Consider the following 20235-nt stretch of genomic DNA (forward strand, 5'->3'; position numbering starts at 1 on the left):
CTGGTGTAGCCATTTTAATATTTGCCAAAATAGACTTCAAACCAAAACTAATCACAAGAGATGGAGAATGACACTATATTGTCATCAAAGCAAAAATATACCAAGAAAATAATGCAAATCTTAATATTTATGCACTAAACACAGTACCAAAGTTTGTGAAAGAAACACTACTACAGCTTAAATCACATATTGACTCTAATACACTGTAGTGGGAGACTACTTCATTCACCATTCTTGTTAATAAGTAATTATAGACCAAAAAAATTTATCAGAGGAAAGCTGGAGCTAAATGACATTATAAATCAAATGGACCTAGCATATAGTTATAGAACACCTCACCTACATATGAAAGAATATACCTTTTCTTCAGTATCTCATGGAACTTTTCCTAAAGTTGACCACATGCTTGGACACCAAGCTAATCTCAGCAGATATAAGACAATTGAAATACCACTCTGTATCTTGTACTTTGTACCTTGGATTAAAGTTGGACGTCCACAACAGAAACAATAGAACTTGCTCATGGAAACTAAGCAACTCTCTACAGAATAAAAAAGAGTAAAGGGAGAAATCAAAACACATTCTAAAATAGAATGAAAATTAATACACAACATATCTAAATTTTTGAGACACAACGAGGTGCAATTTCACATCTTTAAGTGCCTATGTAGAAAAACTGGTAAGATCTCATAATAGAAACTTAATAGCATACCTGAAAGGTTTAGAACATCAACAAAAAGAACTCCCAAAGGAATAGATTCCAAGAAATAATCAAATTCAGGGCTGAAGTAAGACAAACAAGCAAGCAAACAAACAATATCAATAATACAAAGAATCAATGAAACAAAGAGTTGGAATTTTGAGAAAATAAGAAGGTTTGACAACTCCTTATTCAAATTAACTAAAAGGCAGAAAGAATATCTATTTAAATTAACAAAATTAGATATAAAAAGAGGATATAATAGAGACCAAGAAAGTCCATAGAACCATAAGAACATACTTTAAAAACTTGTACTCCACCAGATTGGAAAATTAAAAGATGTGGATAGTTTTCCCAGTAGGTACTACTTACTGAAGATAAGATAAGCAATTTAAAGAGACCTATAACCCCCTAGTGAAATAGAAGCAATTATTAAAAGTCTCCCAACCAAAAAGAGCCCAAGGCCAGAAGGTTTTAGTGTAGAATTCTACAAGACTTTCAAAGAAGAGTTAATGACAATATTCCTCAAATTATTTCATAAAATATAAACAGAAGGAACATTGCCCAATTCTTTTTATGAGGCCACACTTACCCTGATTCCCAAACCACATAAAGACCGAGCAAAGAAAGAGAATTATAGACTAGTTTACTGTATAAACCTAGATGCAAACTTTTTCAACAAAACATTTGTAAACTGAACCCAAGAACATATCAAAAAGATCATCTACCATGATCAAGTAGTCTTTATCCCAGAGATCAGGGATGGTTCAATATTTGAAAGTCAATAAATATAATATATCACATAAACAAAGAAAAAACACACATCATCATCTCATTAGATGAAGAAAAGGTCTTTGAAAAAAAAAAACTAATACCCCTTCATTATAAAAATCCTGCAGAGATTAGGGATACAAGGGACATACCTCAATATAATAAAGGCAGCCCATATCTAACATCAACTTAAATAGAGAGGAATTCAAAGCAGTTTCACTAAAATCAGGATCAAGAAAGACTGTCCATTCTCTCCAGACTTATTCAATATAGTACTTGAATAAGTACTTAACTACAGCAATAAGACAAAGAAATCAAGGGGATTCAAATTGGAAATGAAGAACTCAAAGTATCTTTACTTGCAGATTATATGACAGCATAAATAAGTGACCTTAAAATTATACTAGGAAAATCTTATTTTGAATAAACATGTTGAGCAAAGTACCTGGATAAAAAAAAATCAACTCACAAAAAGTAGTAGTCCTTCTATATACAAATAGAAAAATATCAGGGAAACAACACCTTTCACAATAACCTCAATATAATTCTAATCAAGCAAGTGAAAGACTTATATGACAATTTTGAGACACTGAAGAAAGAAATTGAAGAAGATATCAGAAAACAGAAAGGTCTTCCAGGCTCATGGGAGAGTGGGATTAGTCTTGTAAAAAATGGCCATCCTACCTAAAGCAATATACAGATTCAGTGCAATCCAAATCAAAATTCCAACACAGTTCTTCACAAAGGACCATATTCAGCTTCATATAGAAACACACACACACACACACACACACACACACACACACACACACCAGGAAAGCTAAAGAATTTCAAGTAATACTACAGAGGGATAAGGATATCATCTCACTGTTTGTGGGGCGACGTTAGGTTTTATCAGGCAGATGAAATGAAGTTTTATGGGCAAAAGACAGGTTTGTTTCCATTTCAGTTGATACCTAATGTCAAACACTAAATTCATTTAGAGATGGCATTAGAAAGGGAAGCCCTTGCATGCTTAGTTACATTACATGTTACATTACAGTCCTAAGGAAGCTCAGGAGCATACAGATTTCAGATGGCATCAACTAATGCATGCTTTATTTGTAGATGCACAGGGCAGGAATGAGTTAAAAGGAAGGAGACCTTTAGAAAGGTGGTTGAGAGTAAGACCAGGGAAAAATCACAGGCAGTTGGAAATAGTTTGCCATTTTCAGCTCTTAGAAAATTTATGTTTTACATTGTTAAGAACACTTAAGGAAAGATTTATCCTCTTAAAATGGACTTTTTTTGAGACAAGAAACAGGGTCTCATGTGTTCAGCTGCATTGTGTAGCTGAGGATGATCTTGAACTTCTGATTCTTTTTGCTTCTACATGCTGAATGGTAGCATTACAGTTGCATGCTACCATATATATTTATATATGGTACTGCAGGGCAAACACATGGTTTCATGAATTGTAGGCAAACACCCTATGAACTAAGCTACATCCTCAGCCCCTCTTAGCAAATTCTTATTTTTATAGTCCTTTTTATTTAATCTATTTTTTTACTCCAGATTTTATTCCCCTCCCAGGCCACTCTCCAGCTGTTCCACATCCCATGCCTCCTCCCTGAACCCTGTGTCGATGAGAATGTCCCCACTACCCACTTCCCTCCCCACCAGACCTCTAAACTCTCTGGGGCCTCCAGTCTCTTGAGGTTTAGGTTCATCTTCTCTCACTTAACCCAGACCTGGCAGTCCTCTGCTGTATGTGTGTTGGGGGCCTCATATCAGCTGGCATATGCTGCCTGGTTAGTCTAGTGTCTGAGAGATCTTGGGTCCATGTTAATTGAGAATGCTGGTTCTCCTACAGGGTCACCCTCCTCCTCGGCCCACTTTGGGCCTGTCACTGGGCCTCCTTTTCCCCAGGCTCCTCTCCATTTCCATCCCTGCAGTTCTTTCAGACAGGAATAATTATGAGTGAGAGTTTTGACTGTGGGATGGCAACCCCCTCCCTCAGTTGATGCACTGTCTTTCTGCTGGGGGTGGGCTCTACAAGTTCCCTCTCCCCACTGTAGGGCATTTCACTGTAGGTCCCTCCCTTTGAGTCCTGAGAGTCTCTTACCTACCAGGTCTCTGCTGTATTCTGGAGGGTCCCCGCTAACCTCCTACCTCCGGAGGTTGCCTGTTTTCATTCTTTCTGCTGGCTCTCAGGGCTTCAGTCCTTTTCCTCCACCCAATACCAGATCAGGTTCCACCCTTCCCATCCCATTCCTTTCCCTTCCAGGTTCCTCCCTCCCTCCCCCATTGTGATTACTTTCTTCTCCCTCTCAAGTGGGACTGAGGTGTCCTCACTTGGGCACTTCAACTTGTTGACTTTTTTTAAGTTCTATATACTATGTCTTGGGTATTCTGAACTTTTTTTTCTGATATCCCTTATTAGTGAGTACATACCATGCTTGTCCTTTTGGACCTGAGTTACCTCACTCAGGATGATATTTTCCAGTAGGATGTCCTCATTCTTATTAGCTGAGTAGTATTCCATTGTGTAAATGAACCACATTTTCGGTATCCATTCTTCTGTTGTGGGAAACCTAGGGTATTTCCAGATTCTGGCTATCACAAATGAGGCTGCTGTGAATATAGTGAAACATGTGCCCCTGTGGCATGGTGGGACATCTTTTGGGTATATTCCCAAGAGTGGTATTGCTGGGTCTTCAGATAGATCTATTTCCAATTTTCTGAGGAACCTCCAGATTGATTTCTAGAGTGGTTGTACCAGTTTGCAATCCCACCAGCAATGGAGGTATGTTCCCTTCTCCACATCCTCTCCAACATGTGTTGTTACCTGAGGTTTTGATCTTAGCCATTCTGATTGGTTTTTTGATTGGCATTTCTCTGATCACTAACGACTTTGAACATTTCTTTAGGTGCTTCTCAGCCATTTGAGGTTCCTCTATTGTGAATTTTCAGTTTAGGTCTATACCCCATTTTTTGCTTGGGTTGTTTGGTTTTTTTGGTGGTTAGTTTCTTGAGTTCTTTATATATTTTGGATATTCTTAAGCGTATGATGCAGCATTCTTTTCCTGTTGTTGTTGTTACTTTAGAAACAGGATCTCATTATATAGCCATGGCTGTCCTAGAGCTCATTAGGTAGAATAGGCTGGCCTCAAACTCACAGAAATCCCCCTGTTTCTGCCTCCCAAATGCTATAAATAAGGTATGTACCTGGCATGAATGCAGTACTGTTAATAGAGTGTGGTCTAGAAAGTCCTTAGAACTTATTAATCTTTCTCTATTGACATATAACACTCAGTCCCCACCCCCACCATGCCTCTGGCAACTTTGATTCTTCCCTGTCCTTTCTGAAAGTCCTTGCTTTCAGCTGTGTCATACCAGTGGAATCGTGAAGCACTCATTTTTGGATGACTGGTTTATTTCACTTATTTATCAGCAGTTAGTAAAGCCTGGCTGTGTGCCAGGCAGTGCACTGGATACTATGTGGCTTTTTAATATTAAGAAAGCATGGCTTGCTCTTTCAATTAGCTCTCATTTTAATGCATAGAATAAGGATGAGATTTATTTCAACAATTACATAACTTTACACAGTATTTTTGTCATAAAAGTATTAAAAGCCATTTGTAATTTTCATAAAGAAAAGTTATTAAGATAATATTTTTCATTAAAATGAAAAGCTATCTTATCATTTCCCTTGCTTGGTTAGAGATAAACTTTAAAGAATAACAAAACCATATCAATAAAAATTTAGGATATCATAGTTTTTCCCTTATTGACATTGCTCTTGCATTATTTCTATTCTTTTTCCTGTGATGGCCCATGATATGAAAATACAGTAAAAATTTCCAAATTTCCAGAAAGAAATTACTGGAAACTTTTAGTTTACCAGTCTGAACTATTGGACCAATATCTGTTCTTCCCTGGAAGTGAGCTACTTTCCAGTGTATCAGTGCTCGGCACATCACCTTCCCAGTGATAAATTAGAGAAATGGGTAAGGCCATGCTTATATGGCCATTATTACAGTATAGCATCGTAATCATTCTATTCTGCTATTATTTGAGCTTGTTCATATCTTAACATTAATATTTTAAATTAATCTTAATATCTTTTTATTAACTCTTTGAGAAATTCATGCATATGGCATACATTGTATTTTTATCATTCCCCTCCCCATTCCTTTCCCTCAATCTTTTCTTTCACATCTACTTCCTCTCAACTTCATGTTCTTTTTTTCTGTTTGCTTTCTTTTTCTTTTAAATAACCTGCTGATTCCAGTCAGTGCTGGCCAGCTACCTGTGGATGTGTGGTCATCCATTCGAACATGGTTTATCTTCCAGAAGCATCTCAGTTAGGGTTGGAGGCTTATAAACTTCTTTCTTGCCAGGTTGGAATGTTGGCTGGCTTGATCTCATGCTGCTTTGTGCAGGCAACCACACCCATTTAGAGTTCATGGGCCTATCTTGGTCCTATCATGTTCAGAAGATACTGCTTTATGCTGGTCCTCTGATCTCTGAGTTACAATTTTACATTCTCTTTTCTTCAATGGTCCTTGAGCTGTGGGGGTGATTTTGTATAAGTTTCCCTTTTGTAGCTGAGCATGCCAAAGAAACACATTTTCTGTACTTTGACCTGTTGTGAGTTTCTCCAATAGCTGCTGTCCACTACACACAGAAACTTCTCTGATGAGACCAGAGAGCTACACAAATCTATGGAAATAGAGATAGGAGTTTAGAGGTCAGTTTAGTACTATTTCCCTTCAGCAAAGTAGTAGGTTCATCTGAGGGGCCTGTGAGCTCCCCAACTGTGGGTTGTTCTTATCCAGATTTGCAGTTCTAGACATATGTCTTCTTTTATAGATCTGGTCTTAAATCTAACCAGAAAGAGATTGGTTACTTCCATAAAATCCATGATGCTATTGTACCCCTTAGCATACCTTGCTGTACCAGTCTTTGCTGTGGCTCATAGAGGTCACAGCTTCATAAATTTTTTTCTGACTTTTATTTCCTTCAAAAGACTGAATAGCATCTTTTGGTACCATGAAAGCCAGACAGCATAGTAAAAGCTTCCTGATAAGTACCAACTTTATCATTCTTCATTCCATGTCAAAAATGTGTCTTACCAGGGTCTTACCATTAGGTTCTTGTGGGCAACTGTCTGTGGGACACCCATTACTAAAAAAACTAATGGCGCGGCGGTAGCAGTGGCTGCTCCAGCTGAAGGGCCATCAGCAGTGGAACCAAGGCGACACAGGGTCCAGTTAGGCCCTGCGCCCACGACCACTGACCTTCGCTGACCAGCCGGGCGGCAAGCAACTGCGGTTCTGCGGAGCCTTTCGCTGCACGGAAGCCACTTCAGAACTCGGCTGCCCGCCAGTCAGGAGAGACTCACCGCCATCTTGATCCCGGGCTCCAGAGATCGGTCAGACTGAGGTACACAAACATAATCCTAGGCCCAACACCGCAGGGGTCTGAGCCAGATGGGCGTTGGCCTGCACCCAGGCCCTGGGCTGTTCGAGTGGCCAGTGGGGCGCCAACCCAGCCAGGAGTTTTTTTTTTTTTTTTTTTTTTTTTTTTTTTTTTGCCCCGGCCGGTGCACGCGCCGCCATTTTGCCTACAGGAGCCAGAGTGCTCGGGAGGGCAGAGACTGCTAACAAGCGTAGCCTGAGGCTAACAAAACGGGGGTCTAGGCCCCAAAAGGCACAGGACTGACCCCAAGAACTGGGCGGCTTGGTGGGCCATCTGTGTGTCAACCCGCCCAGGAGGTTATTAGCACAACAGACTCTCCCGGTGCTTTCGGGGAGCGCGGACGCGCACGCCCGCCATCCGGGTCACCTGGCGGACCCAAATAACAGACATAGCCCTAGGGGAACTTTGCTCGGACCTTGGCCTCCCAGGCGTTTGCCTGGACTCAGGGCCCAGGCGACAAGGCTAACCTAGTTTGCGCCAGCCCGGTTGGGGAAATCGGCTGCCCAGCGGAGTGAGCGGAGCACAGGGGAGGTCACAGCAACATTCACCTTCGGAGCTCCCTGGGGGTGCACACGGGTTCCACCTGGTCCACAGACACAATCTGGGGCAAGGCCTCAGGCAGAAGCCCCCAGCTCAACTCTCTCCGCTTCAGATCAGCCTGGGTGGCCGCCACATCTCCAGGTCCCTCAAGAGGCTAGTGGGGGCTTCCGGGCGGCCAGCTGGGAGAAGTCAGTGTGCTCCAATAAATCCTGCGGGCCCCAGCGGGAGCCTTCAGGTGCCTGCTTCGGGATCTGAACAGCCTGGACAACAGCACCCTGTCTATAGGCAGTGCACAGTGTAAGCTGTGCACCAGAGGCCAACGGGGAAGGGGCAGCTTGCACTGGTGAGTCCAGCACTGACAAGACCAAGTAACACCAGTGAGAGCTAGATGGCAAAAGGCAAACGCAGAAACGTCACTAACAGAAATCAAGGCAATATGGCAACATCTGAACCAAATTCTCCTCTACCAGCAAGTCCTGGATACCCCATCACACCAGTAAAACAAGATTTGGATTTAAAATCACTGGTCATGATGCTGGTACAGGAACACATGAAGGACATTCAGGAGAAAATGGATCAAAAGTTAGAAGCCCTTGCAAGGGAAACACAAAAATCATTGAAAGAAATCCAGGAGAATACAAAAGCCAACAAGGAGGAAATGCAAAAAACACTTAAAGAAATACAGGAGAACTTTGCTCAACAGGCTGAGGTCATGAAAGACGAAACACAAAAATCTCTTAAAGAAATACAGGAGAACTTTGGTCAACAGGCTGAGCTCATGAAAGAGGAAACACAAAAATCTCTTAAAGAATTACAGGAAAACACAAACATGCAAGGGAAGGAGCTAAGCAAAACCATCCAGGATCTAAAATCAGAAGTAGAAACAACTAAGAAAACTCAAAGGGAGACAACTTTGGAGATAGAAAGCCTTGGGAAGAAATCAGGGGACAGAGATGCAAATATCAACAACAGAATACAAGAGATAGAAGAAAGAATCTCAGATGCTGAAGATTCCATAGAAACCATGGACTCAACAGTTAAAGAAAATGCAAAGTGCAAAAAGCTTGTAACCCAAAATATCCAGGAAATCCAGGACACAATGAGAAGACCAAACCTAAGGATTATAGGCATAGATGAGAGTGAAGATTTACAACTTAAAGGGCCAGCAAATATCTTCAATAAAATTATGGAAGAAAACTTCCCTAACCTAAAGAGAGAGATGCCCATGAATATACAAGAAGCCTACAGAACTCCAAACAGACTGGACCAGAACAGAAATACTTCCCGTCACATAATAATCAAAACACCAAATGCTCTAAACAAAGAAAGAATACTAAAGGCAGTAAGAGAAAAAGGCCAAGTAACATATAAAGGAAGACCTATCAGAATCACAGCAGACTTTTCACCTGAGACTATGAAGGCTAGAAGGTCCTGGGCAGATCTCATGCAGACTCTAAGAGAACACAAATGCCAACCAAAACTACTATATCCAGCAAAACTCTCAATCACCATAGATGGAGAAACTAAGATATTTCACGACAAAACCAAGTTCACCCAATATCTATCCACAAACCCAGCCCTAAAAAGGATAATAGGAGGACAACACCAATACAAGGAGGGAAACTCCACCCTGAAAAAAGCAAGATAGTAACCTTTCATCAAACCCAAAAGAAGTTAAGCAATCAAATTTAAAAAATAACGTCAAAAATGATAGGAAGTAACAATCACTATTCCTTAATATCTCTTAACATCAATGGACTCAATGCCCCAATAAAAAGACACAGACTAACTGACTGGATACGTAAACAGGACCCTACATTTTGCTGCTTACAGGAAACACACCTCAGGGTCAAAGACAAACACTACCTTAGAGTAAAAGGCTGGAAGACAATTTTACAAGCAAATGGTCTCAGGAAACAAGCTGGAGTAGCCATTTTAATATCAGATAAAATTGACTTTCAACCCAAAGTCATCAAAAGAGACTCTGAGGGACACTTCTTGCTGGTCAAAGGAAAAATACAACAAGAAGAACTCTCAATCCTGAACATCTATGCTCCAAATGCAAGGGCACCCTCTTTCATAAAAGAAACTTTATTAAAACTCAAAGCACACATTGCACCTAACACAATAATTGTGGGTGACTTCAACACTGCACTTTCCTCAATGGACCGATCAGGAAAACAGAAACTAAACAAGGACACAATGAAACTAATTGAAGCTTTGGACCAATTAGATTTAACTGATATATATAGAACATTCTATCCTAAAACAAAAGAATATACCTTTTTTTCAGCACCTCATGGTACCTTCTCCAAAATCGACCATATAATTGGTCACAAGACAGACCTCAACAAATATAAAAAGATAGAACTAATCCCATGCCTCCTATCTGATCACTATGGAATAAAAGTGGTCTTCAATAGCAACAGAAACAACAGAAAACCCACATACACGTGGAAATTGAACAATACTCTACTCAATGACACCTTGGTCAAGGAAGAAATAAAGAAAGAAATTAAAGACTTTTTAGAACACAATGAAAATGAAAACACAACATACCCAAATCTATGGGACACAATGAAAGCAGTGCTAAGAGGAAAACTCATAGCCCTGAGTGCCTCCAAAAAGAAAATGGAGAGAGCATACATTACCAACTTAATGACACACCTGAAAGCCCTAGAACAAAAAGAAGCTATTTCACCCAGGAGGAGTAGAAGGCAGGAAATCATCAAACTCAGGGCCGAAATCAATCAAGTAGAAACAAAGAGAACCATACAAAAAATCAACAAAACTAGGAGCTGGTTCTTTGAGAAAATCAACAAGATAGATAAACCCTTAGCCAGACTGACCAAAGGGCACAGGGAAAGTATCCAAATTAACAAACTTAGAAATGAAAAGGGAGACATAACAACGGAAACTGAGGAAATCCAAAAAATCATCAGATCCTACTACAAGAGCCTGTACTCAACACAACTGGAGAATCTGGAGGAAATGGACAATTTCCTTGACAGATACCAAATACCAAAATTAAATCAGGACCAACTAGACCATCTAAACAGTCCCATAAAGCCTAAAGAAATAGAAGGAGTCATAGAAAGTCTTCCAACCAAAAAAAGCACAGGACCAGATGGTTTCAGTGCAGAATTCTACCAGACATTCAAAGAAGAGTTAACACCAATACTCTTCAAACTATTCCACAAAATAGAAACAGAAGGAACACTACCCAATTCCTTCTACGAAGCCACAATTACGCTGATACCAAAGCCACACAAAGATCCAACAAAGAAAGAGAACTTCAGACCAATTTCCCTTATGAACATCGATGCAAAAATACTCAACAAAATTCTTGCCAACCGAATCCAAGAACACATCAAAACGATCATCCACCATGATCAAGTAGGCTTTATCCCGGGAATGCAGGGTTGGTTCAATATACGGAAATCCATCAATACAATCCACTACATAAACAAACTCAAAGAACAAAACCACATGGTCATTTCATTGGATGCTGAAAAAGCATTTGACAAAATTCAGCATCCTTTCATGCTTAAAGTCTTGGAGAGAACAGGAATTCAAGGCCCATACCTAAACATAGTAAAAGCAATATACAGCAAACCGGTAGCCAGCATCAAACTAAACGGAGAGAAACTTGAAGCAATCCCACTGAAATCAGGGACCAGACAAGGCTGCCCCCCTTCTCCTTATCTTTTCAATATTGTACTTGAGGTACTAGCTCGGGCAATTCGACAACATAAGGAGGTCAAAGGGATACAAATTGGAAAGGAGGAAGTCAAACTATCATTATTTGCAGACGACATGATCGTCTACCTAAGTGACCCAAAGAACTCCACTAGAGAGCTCCTACAGCTGATAAACAACTTCAGCAAAGTGGCAGGTTACAAAATCAACTCAAGCAAATCAGTGGCCTTCCTATACTCAAAGGATAAGCAGGCTGAGAAAGAAATTAGGGAAATGACCCCCTTCACAATAGCCACAAACAGTATAAAGTATCTTGGGGTGACTCTTACCAAACATGCGAAAGATCTGTATGGCAAGAACTTCAAGACTCTGAAGAAGGAAATGGAAGAAGACCTCAAAAAATGGGAAAACCTCCCATGCTCATGGATCGGTAGAATCAATATAGTTAAAATGGCCATTTTGCCTAAAGCACTATACAGATTCAATGCAATACCCATCAAAATCCCAACTCAATTCTTCACAGAGTTAGAAAGAGCAATTATCAAATTCATCTGGAACAACAAAAAACCCAGGATAGCTAAAACTATTCTCAGCAACAAAAGAAAATCTGGGGGAATCAGTATGCCTGACCTCAAGCAATACTACAGAGCAATAGTGTTAAAAACTGCATGGTATTGGTACAGTGACAGGCAGGAGGATCAATGGAACAGGATTGAAGATCCAGAAATGAACCCACACACCTATGGCCACTTGATCCTCGACAAAGAGGCTGAAAACATCCAATGGAAAAAAGATAGCCTTTTCAACAAATGGTGCTGGTTCAACTGGAGGTCAGCATGCAGAAGAATGCGAATTGATCCATCCTTGTCTCCTTGTACTAAGCTCAAATCCAAATGGATCAAGGACCTCCACATAAAGCCAGACACTCTGAAGCTAATAGAAAAGAAACTGGGGAAGACCCTTGAGGACATCGGTACAGGGAGAAAGTTTCTGAACAGAACACCAATAGCGTATGCTCTAAGAGCAAGAATTGACAAATGGGACCTCATAAGGTTACAGAGTTTCTGTAAGGCAAAGGACACCATCAAGAGGACAGATCGGCAACCAACAAATTGGGAAAAGATCTTCACCAATCCTACATCAGATAGAGGGCTAATATCCAATATATATAAAGAACTCAAGAAGTTAGACTCCAGAAAACCGAACAACCCTATTAAAAAATGGGGTACAGAGTTAAACAAAGAATTCTCACCTGAAGAACTTCGGATGGCGGAGAAGCATCTTAAAAAATGCTCCACTTCATTAGTCATTAGGGAAATGCAAATCAAAACAACCCTAAGATTTCATCTTACACCAGTCAGAATGGCTAAGATTAAAAATTCAGGAGACAGCAGGTGTTGGAGAGGGTGCGGAGAAAGAGGAACACTCCTCCACTGCTGGTGGGGTTGCAAATTGGTACAACCACTCTGGAAAGCAGTCTGGCGGTTCCTCCGAAAACTGGGCACCTCACTTCCAGAAGATCCTGCTATACCACTCCTGGGCATATACCCAGAGGATTCCCCACCATGTAATAAGGATACATGCTCTACTATGTTCATAGCAGCCCTATTTATAATTGCCAGATGCTGGAAAGAACCCAGGTATCCCTCAACAGAAGAGTGGATACAAAAAATGTGGTATATCTACACAATGGAGTACTATTCAGCCATTAGAAACAATGAATTCATGAAATTCTTAGGCAAATGGATGGAGCTAGAGAACATCATACTAAGTGAGGTAACCCAGACTCAAAAGGTGAATCATGGTATGCACTCACTAATAAGTGGTTATTAACCTAGAAAACTGGAATACCCAAAACATAATCCACACATCAAATGAGATACAAGAAGAAAGCAGGAGTGGTCCCTGGTTCTGGAAAGACTCAGTGAAACAGTATTTGGCAAAACCAGAACGGGGAACTGGGAAGGGGTGGGAGGGAGGACAGGGGAAGAGAAGGGGGCTTACGGGACTTTCGGGGAGTGGGGGGGGCTAGAAAAGGGGAAATCATTTGAAATGTAAATAAATTATATCAAATAAAAAAAAAAGACAAAAAAAAAAAAAAAAAAACTAATGGCAGCTATTCCACACCTAGAAATGAAATTTTTAATTATTCTGAAGGAGCATTACTTTCCTGTGTAGTGTAACTCCGATTACTTTCTCTCTCTTCATATATGTGTATGTATATATGAATATACATTAAACTTTATATATATGTGTATATATATATATATATATATATATATATATATCTTTAGTGTTATTTATCCCTCCCCTACCCACCTCTCCACACTATCCTCTAATCTCCCTCCCCATTTAAGCCTCTCTCCTCATTTTACACTATCTACAGTTTTATAATGTGAATTTTGTGCCATGCTCTCTGCAAACAAGAGGACTTCTGCATGTTAAACACTCCCATGTCCATTATATTGCCCAGTTTTCACAAAATCAGAAAAGAGGACTTAAGATCTCATTGCATAAATGTAGAATCTGAGCCAAGAAGTGAGTGCTGTCCTCGAAGTCACCATGCTGATAAGGACTGGTCCTAGTCTAGATCTTCAGACTAGTGAGCTGCTTTTGTGATAGTCACTGCCTTACAGATGTAGATGTAGTTTATTTGGTTTCATTTCTCAAAGTATTGAGCTGTGCAATTTTTTATAAAGATTAATTTATTCATTTGTTTTATATATGTGAGTACACTGCAGCTGTCTTCAGACACATCAGAACATCAGAAATGGGAGGGTCAGATGATCCCATTACAGATGGTTGTGAGGCACCATGTGGTTGCTGGGAATTGAACACACGAACTTTCAAAGAGTAGTCAGTGCTCGTAACTGCTGAGCTGTGTCTCCAGCCTTACCCTGTGTATTTTTAAGGTTCAAATAAATACTTCATTATTTTTCATTAATAACTAAAATGTATGTAATATCTTCATATCAGTAACAGTCTCATAGATTGAACAGCAAGTTAGACACACAATTGCATCTTATTGACTTGAATATACACTGTGAGTTTGCCTGTTCATATCTTTTTTTCCAAGTAGGTCATTTGTACTCTTAAACATTAATTTATATGAGCACTTGTTTATATTTAATCTTCTTTGAAAAATTTGAAAGAGTCCCACTAAGTTATACCAGCTGGCAGAAAACTCACTCTGAGCTCATGTGGGCATTGAACTTGCGTTCCTCCTGCCTCCACTTCTCAAGTAGCTGGGGTTGCACACAGAGCCATTTTGAACAGCTATATTTTGTTTCTTACTCTTACCGTGGGCAAACAGACATTTGTTTTCCTTCTCAGGTCTTTGTGCTCACTTCAGTTAGTGTCTTTCATTGCTAAGAGACCTTAATTTTTTTCTTCAGGTTCAGCTTACTCTTACTTATGATCTCCTGATAGGATCACTTAGAAAGGCGTTCAGTGGTAACAGAAGCATGCTCAGCACTGAGTTGAATACATATCTTTTTAGGGCTACATCACAGGATACAGTGTCAAGTAAGTATGCTGGTGTCAGGGCTTGATTTCATTGGCAGTTCAAAATTCTGGTCACGTTATCTGTCCCACCATGTTTAAGCATCTGAGCCATCCTGTCTATACTTGTTGTATGTGCTCTCTGGATAGAAGCTCTGTTTTCTTAGTTTAGCCTCATAATTACAGAAAAGGAAGAACAAAGAGAAGCCGAAAGGCCCCTGATGAGGTTGTATTAGTAGACTGGGCCTAACTCATTCATTGGACTCAAATCCCATGAAAGCCAAGGGGATAAAGTGAATGTTGGCCTGCTATCAACTCTGTGATAAACAGAAGGGAGGAAGGAGAAGCGTGAAAGATAAGCATGTCCCCAACAGTCACAGATGCTCCGTTTATGATGATGTGTTATAGATTGCTTGCAGAGCAGCACAATTCTTTTTCGTCCTCACACAATCTCACACTTAGACTCTGGCAGCTCATGGAAGAGTGTCATTTGTTGTAGTTACAGCATGGTGTGCCCCTGCTACCACTTCAGGGCACATGACAGTTTATGGCTTCAGACTCTTCTGCTGCAGGTAAAGCACTCAGACAAGCCTTTCTGGGCATGCCCAAATGCCTAGAAGTTGAAGGGGTGGGTTTCTCTCCAACCTCATCTTCCCAGTGGGTCCAAGAAAAGTCATTGGTTTTCATTTTCCTTACATGCTCTTCGTGCAAAAAGAGAACTGAGCAGAGCTGGAGAGATGGATCAGTGGTTAAGAGTACTGGGCCTCACTCAGGATGATATTTTCCAGTTCCACCATTTGCATAAATTTCGTGAATTCATTGTTTTTAATAGCTGAGTAGTACTCCATTGTGTAAATGTACCACATTTTCTGTATCCATTCCTCTCTGAAGGGACATCTGGGTTCTTTCCAGTTTCTGGCTATTATAAATAAGGCTGCTATGAACATAGTGGAGCATGTGTCCTTATTACATGTTGGAGAATCTTCTGGGTATATGCCCAGGAGTGATAAAGCTGGGTCCTCAGGTAGTGCTATGTCTAATTTTCTGAGGAACCACCAAACTGATTTCCAGGGTGGTTGTACCAGCTTGCAATCACACCAGCAATGGAGGGGTGTTCCTCTTTCTCCACATCCTCTCCAGCATCTGCTGTCCCCTGAGTTTTTGATCTCAGCTGTTCTGACTGGTGTGAGGTTGAACCCCAGGGTTGTTTTGATTTGCATTTCCCGATGATTAAGGATGTTGAACATTTCTTTAGGTGTTTCTCAGCATACTGGTATTCCTCAGTTGAGAATTCTTTGTTTAACTCTGCACCCCATTTTTTAATTGGGTTATTTGGTTCTCTCGTGTCTAATTTCTTAAGTTCTTTGTATATACTGGATATTAAGCCCTCTGTCAGATATAGGATTGGTAAGGATCTTTTATCATTCTGAGTGAGGTAACCCAACCACAAAAGAATACACATGGTTTGCACTCACTGATAAGTGAATATTAGCCCAAAAGCTTTGAATAACCAAGATACAATTCACAGACCCCATGAAGCTCAAGAAGAAGGAAGACCAAAGTGTGAATAATTTGATCTTTCTTAGAAGAGGAATCATAGTACCCATGGCTCATAGTCAACAAATAGACTGAGCACAGGGTCCCCAATGGAGGAGCTAGAGAAAGGACCCAAGGAGCTGAGGGGGCTTGCAGCCCCACAGGAGGAACAATAATATGTACCAACCAGTACCCCCAGAGATCCCAGGGACTAAACTACCAACCAAAGAGTACATATTGAAGGACCCATGGCTCCAGCTACATATGTAGCAGAGGATGGCCTTTTCAGACATCAGTGAGAGGCCATAGGTCCTGTGAGGGCTTGATGCCCCAGGATAGGAGAATGCCAGGTCAGGAAAGTAGGGGGAGGGGTTGGTAAACAGGGGGAGGGGCATGGGATAGGAGGTTTTGGAGTGGTAGAGAGGAAAGGCGATAGATAACATTTGAAATGTAAATAAAGTAAATATCTACTAAAAAAAGAAAAAAAAGTATCCTGTACCACCACCGCTCAGCTGAAAGTCTCTCATTTTAAAAATTTAACTCATAAAATAAAATATAATTTCTGAAATAATTAATTTCCAGTTTTCCTGATTATACTTTGAACATTTAATGTTCTTGATTTTTGTTAAATTTCCAAATGAAAGTTTCTTGCTTTCCTAATTTTTCACTTAAATTATTGTCTCCATCTGCTTAGAAAATTAATTCTTTCTTCAACTTCATCTAAAAAATAAAATAAAGTTGTTCTACATGTTCCCTCCCTTTTTAAGAAGCAGATGTTTAATAAAAATATGACTTCTCATTTTCAGAGAGCATTATCAGTAAGTATAAAAACCTGAAACATGTTTTTCCTTTTTTATTTACCCATCCTGAAAAAGGTGGGCATATCTGATCTAATTGCTTCTAAACAAGAATTCTATTTGTTTGGACAAATGTTAGTAACACATGTCTTTAATCCCCTGGGTGATCACTGTTAGTTCAAAACCAACCCAGTCTACATATTCAATTCTAGACCAGACAGAGCTACATAATAAGACTCTGTCTCAACAAACAAACAAACAAAATTATATTTGGTATTATGTAATTCATTGTTGGCAAGCCTTAAGGTTGCCTTTAGTGCAGACTTAGGGCTAAGGGAGAGCTATAATTAACAATTTTTAAGAAGAAATCTATCTTGTGAACAAAGTATTTCCTTCCTACATTGATGGTGACAATGCTTTGGTTTTGTTCTGAAATACTTATGTCAACCTCCTACCACATTCAAAGATTAGTAACAATCCAGGTTAGAGGTATACTAGATTATGCTAGATGTATTTTTTTTTTTTGTTTTTTTTTTTTTTTTTTTTTGAGACAGGGTTTCTCTGTGTAGCCCTGGCTGTCCTGGAACTCACTCTGAAGACCAGACTGGCTTCGAACTCAGAAATCCGGCATCCCCTGCCTCCCAAGTGCTGGGATTAAAGGCGTGTGCCACCACTGCCACCCGGCAGCTAGATGTATTCTTGGAATAGCAATTTCCTCTGATGTTTTTTTGAGAACTTAGAAATATCAGGTTTTATCCCAACAAAGCTACCCTATGAAATACTCTGGATTTAGGGTAGAAAAGTATTCATGTTTACTTTTTATTCCATTTATTTTCCCCACTGTACATTTGACTCTCACATTTTGAATTTGAGATGGAACAGAACAGTCTAGGCAGGTAAGTAAAGTAAGTGGTACCAAAGTTTGTACCTCTATCCTTCCTTCATCCCCATCCTTCATCCCCCATCCTTCATCCCCATCCTTCATCCCCCATCCTTCATCCCCCATCCTTCATCCCACATTCCTCATCCCCCAGCCTCCATCCTTCTACCTTCATTTTCCCATCCTCATCTCCCTATTTTTCTTTCCCCAGCCTTCATCTTCCTTTCCTTTATTTCCCAGCCTTCATCTCCCAGCCTCATTTCCCACTAATGATGACAGCAAATCATTAAATGACAACTCTTCACAATAAAAATCATCTTAAGAAAGCATGCTCCCCTTTCAGGTTCCAGATCAGAGGCCATACTACATGTTTCTGTGCTTCAAACTTGACTACACTGTTGCTTCAGGCTAGTCCTATCCTGGACATTTGAGCCCTAGATGCCTTGCAAAGATCTTCAAAAGAGGCTCTGGCTCACTGAATATCTATTCCTAGAGCACCTGAGTCACTGTCACAATAAACTCATAGTTAGGATCCAGATCTTGCCATGCTCTGAGTGTCCTTCTCTTAGATCCTATAATTGTGTCAACTGGTCTTCTGTCCTTTCTGACTTAGAGCCACTGTGCTCTGCATGTGCTTGCTCTCCAGAATCAGTGTGTGTGTGTGTGTGTGTGTGTGTGTGTGTGTGTGAGAGAGAGAGAGAGAGAGAGAGAGAGAGAGAGGTGATGTGTGTATGGTATGTGCTATGTGGTGTATGTGTGGTGTGTGGTGTGTGTGTGTGAGTGTGAGTGTGTGTGTGTGTGAGTGTGAGTGTGTGTGAGTGTGTATGTGAGTGTGTGTGTGTGACATGTGGTGTGTGTGCATGGTATGTGCTATGTGGTGTGTGTGTGGTGTGTGTGTGAGTGTGTATGTGTATGTGTGTGTGATGTGTATGTGTGTGTGTGTGTTATGTGAAGACTTATATTGACAATCTGAAGCTACCACTGGAGCAAAAGTGTCCATATCTTAGTTCTCAGGACAGCAGTTGCTCTGTGTATGTTCTAGAACCTGCATTTGAGAGTGCTTTCCAGGCATCTAAGTTTCTACTGTAGTGACAACGTGTGCTGGAGCTGGAGACTGCCATAAATGAAATGAAAACTTCAACTGAGTGTCAACTACAGAGCTATCAAGGAGAAATAATTAATAAGCTTTAATAGTAATAGAGAAGCTCAGAAAATGATGTTAATAAAGGGAAAAGTGGAGAAGATTGAATAGGATTATATACAAAATATTTTCAGAAGACAAAAAGACAGAAACATACTGATGTGTCTGAAAATTAGTAAAATCTGAAGATGTATAAGGAAATTTAGTAGCATTCAGCTCAAAGAAGGCCTTACCAGGATGTGATAAATAATCAAGTTTGACTCATGACCAGATAGAGAAGGTAGACTCACCATCTATAAGGGAATGTTGATATCTGTATCTGTGGATTTCTTAATTAAAAAGGGGAATTGACAACATTCAAAGGAACAAAATGGGCATCATCACCTAAGAATGACAACTATGACTATTTTACTTGGAAAAACAATACTTTAAGAAGGCTGAAAAAAGTCCTGACTGTTGTTTTTCAAGTTGAACATATAGGATCTCTATAGATTGTTACCAGGAGTGTATACAAAACGAGAACGTGCTTCCTTACCAATTATAGTTAGAAGTTCCCTATCCTTCTTCTGGATATTTATCCTAAAGTGGTCAATACTACAATCTCAAAGGGGTAGCTATAATTTCACAATCATTGCAACATTATTGATAGTAGCCACGATACAAATCAAGTGCAACATTCTTCCACAGATGAGTACAGTAATGTTATATACAATGCTTGTTACACACAATCAAATATTTATCAAACTTATACAAAGTACAATAATATTCTATTTGTCAGCTTTAAAAACATAGACACCTTGCCAATTAAGACAGTATAAATGAGTCTGGGGGTGGTGGTGGTGATGGTGGTGTTAGTAGGGTAATTGAATAAACCCAAACCAGAAAAATATAATGTACTCTCTTGCTTGTCTGTGGAATAAAACTCAGACTCATAGAAACAGATGGCAGAAGGGTTGTTATTAGGGAGTTGGAAGGAGGGCTGTAATAGCAGAGTTCGGTCACAGGGTACAAATCATAATTATATGATGAGTGATTCTGCATATCTAATGATGCATAGCACAATGACTAAAGTTACTCAATACACCAGGAACTTTCTCACAAAGTTGACCTTATACACATGTAGGTGTTAATTGCTTAATTTTGGAAATAACAATGCCTACATATCTTGAGACATAATTCTTTACATCTTGAATATGTATTATATAAT

Source organism: Apodemus sylvaticus, chromosome 8 (assembly GCF_947179515.1).
Source record: "Apodemus sylvaticus chromosome 8, mApoSyl1.1, whole genome shotgun sequence".
In the NCBI taxonomy this organism is placed as follows: Eukaryota; Metazoa; Chordata; class Mammalia; order Rodentia; family Muridae; genus Apodemus; species Apodemus sylvaticus.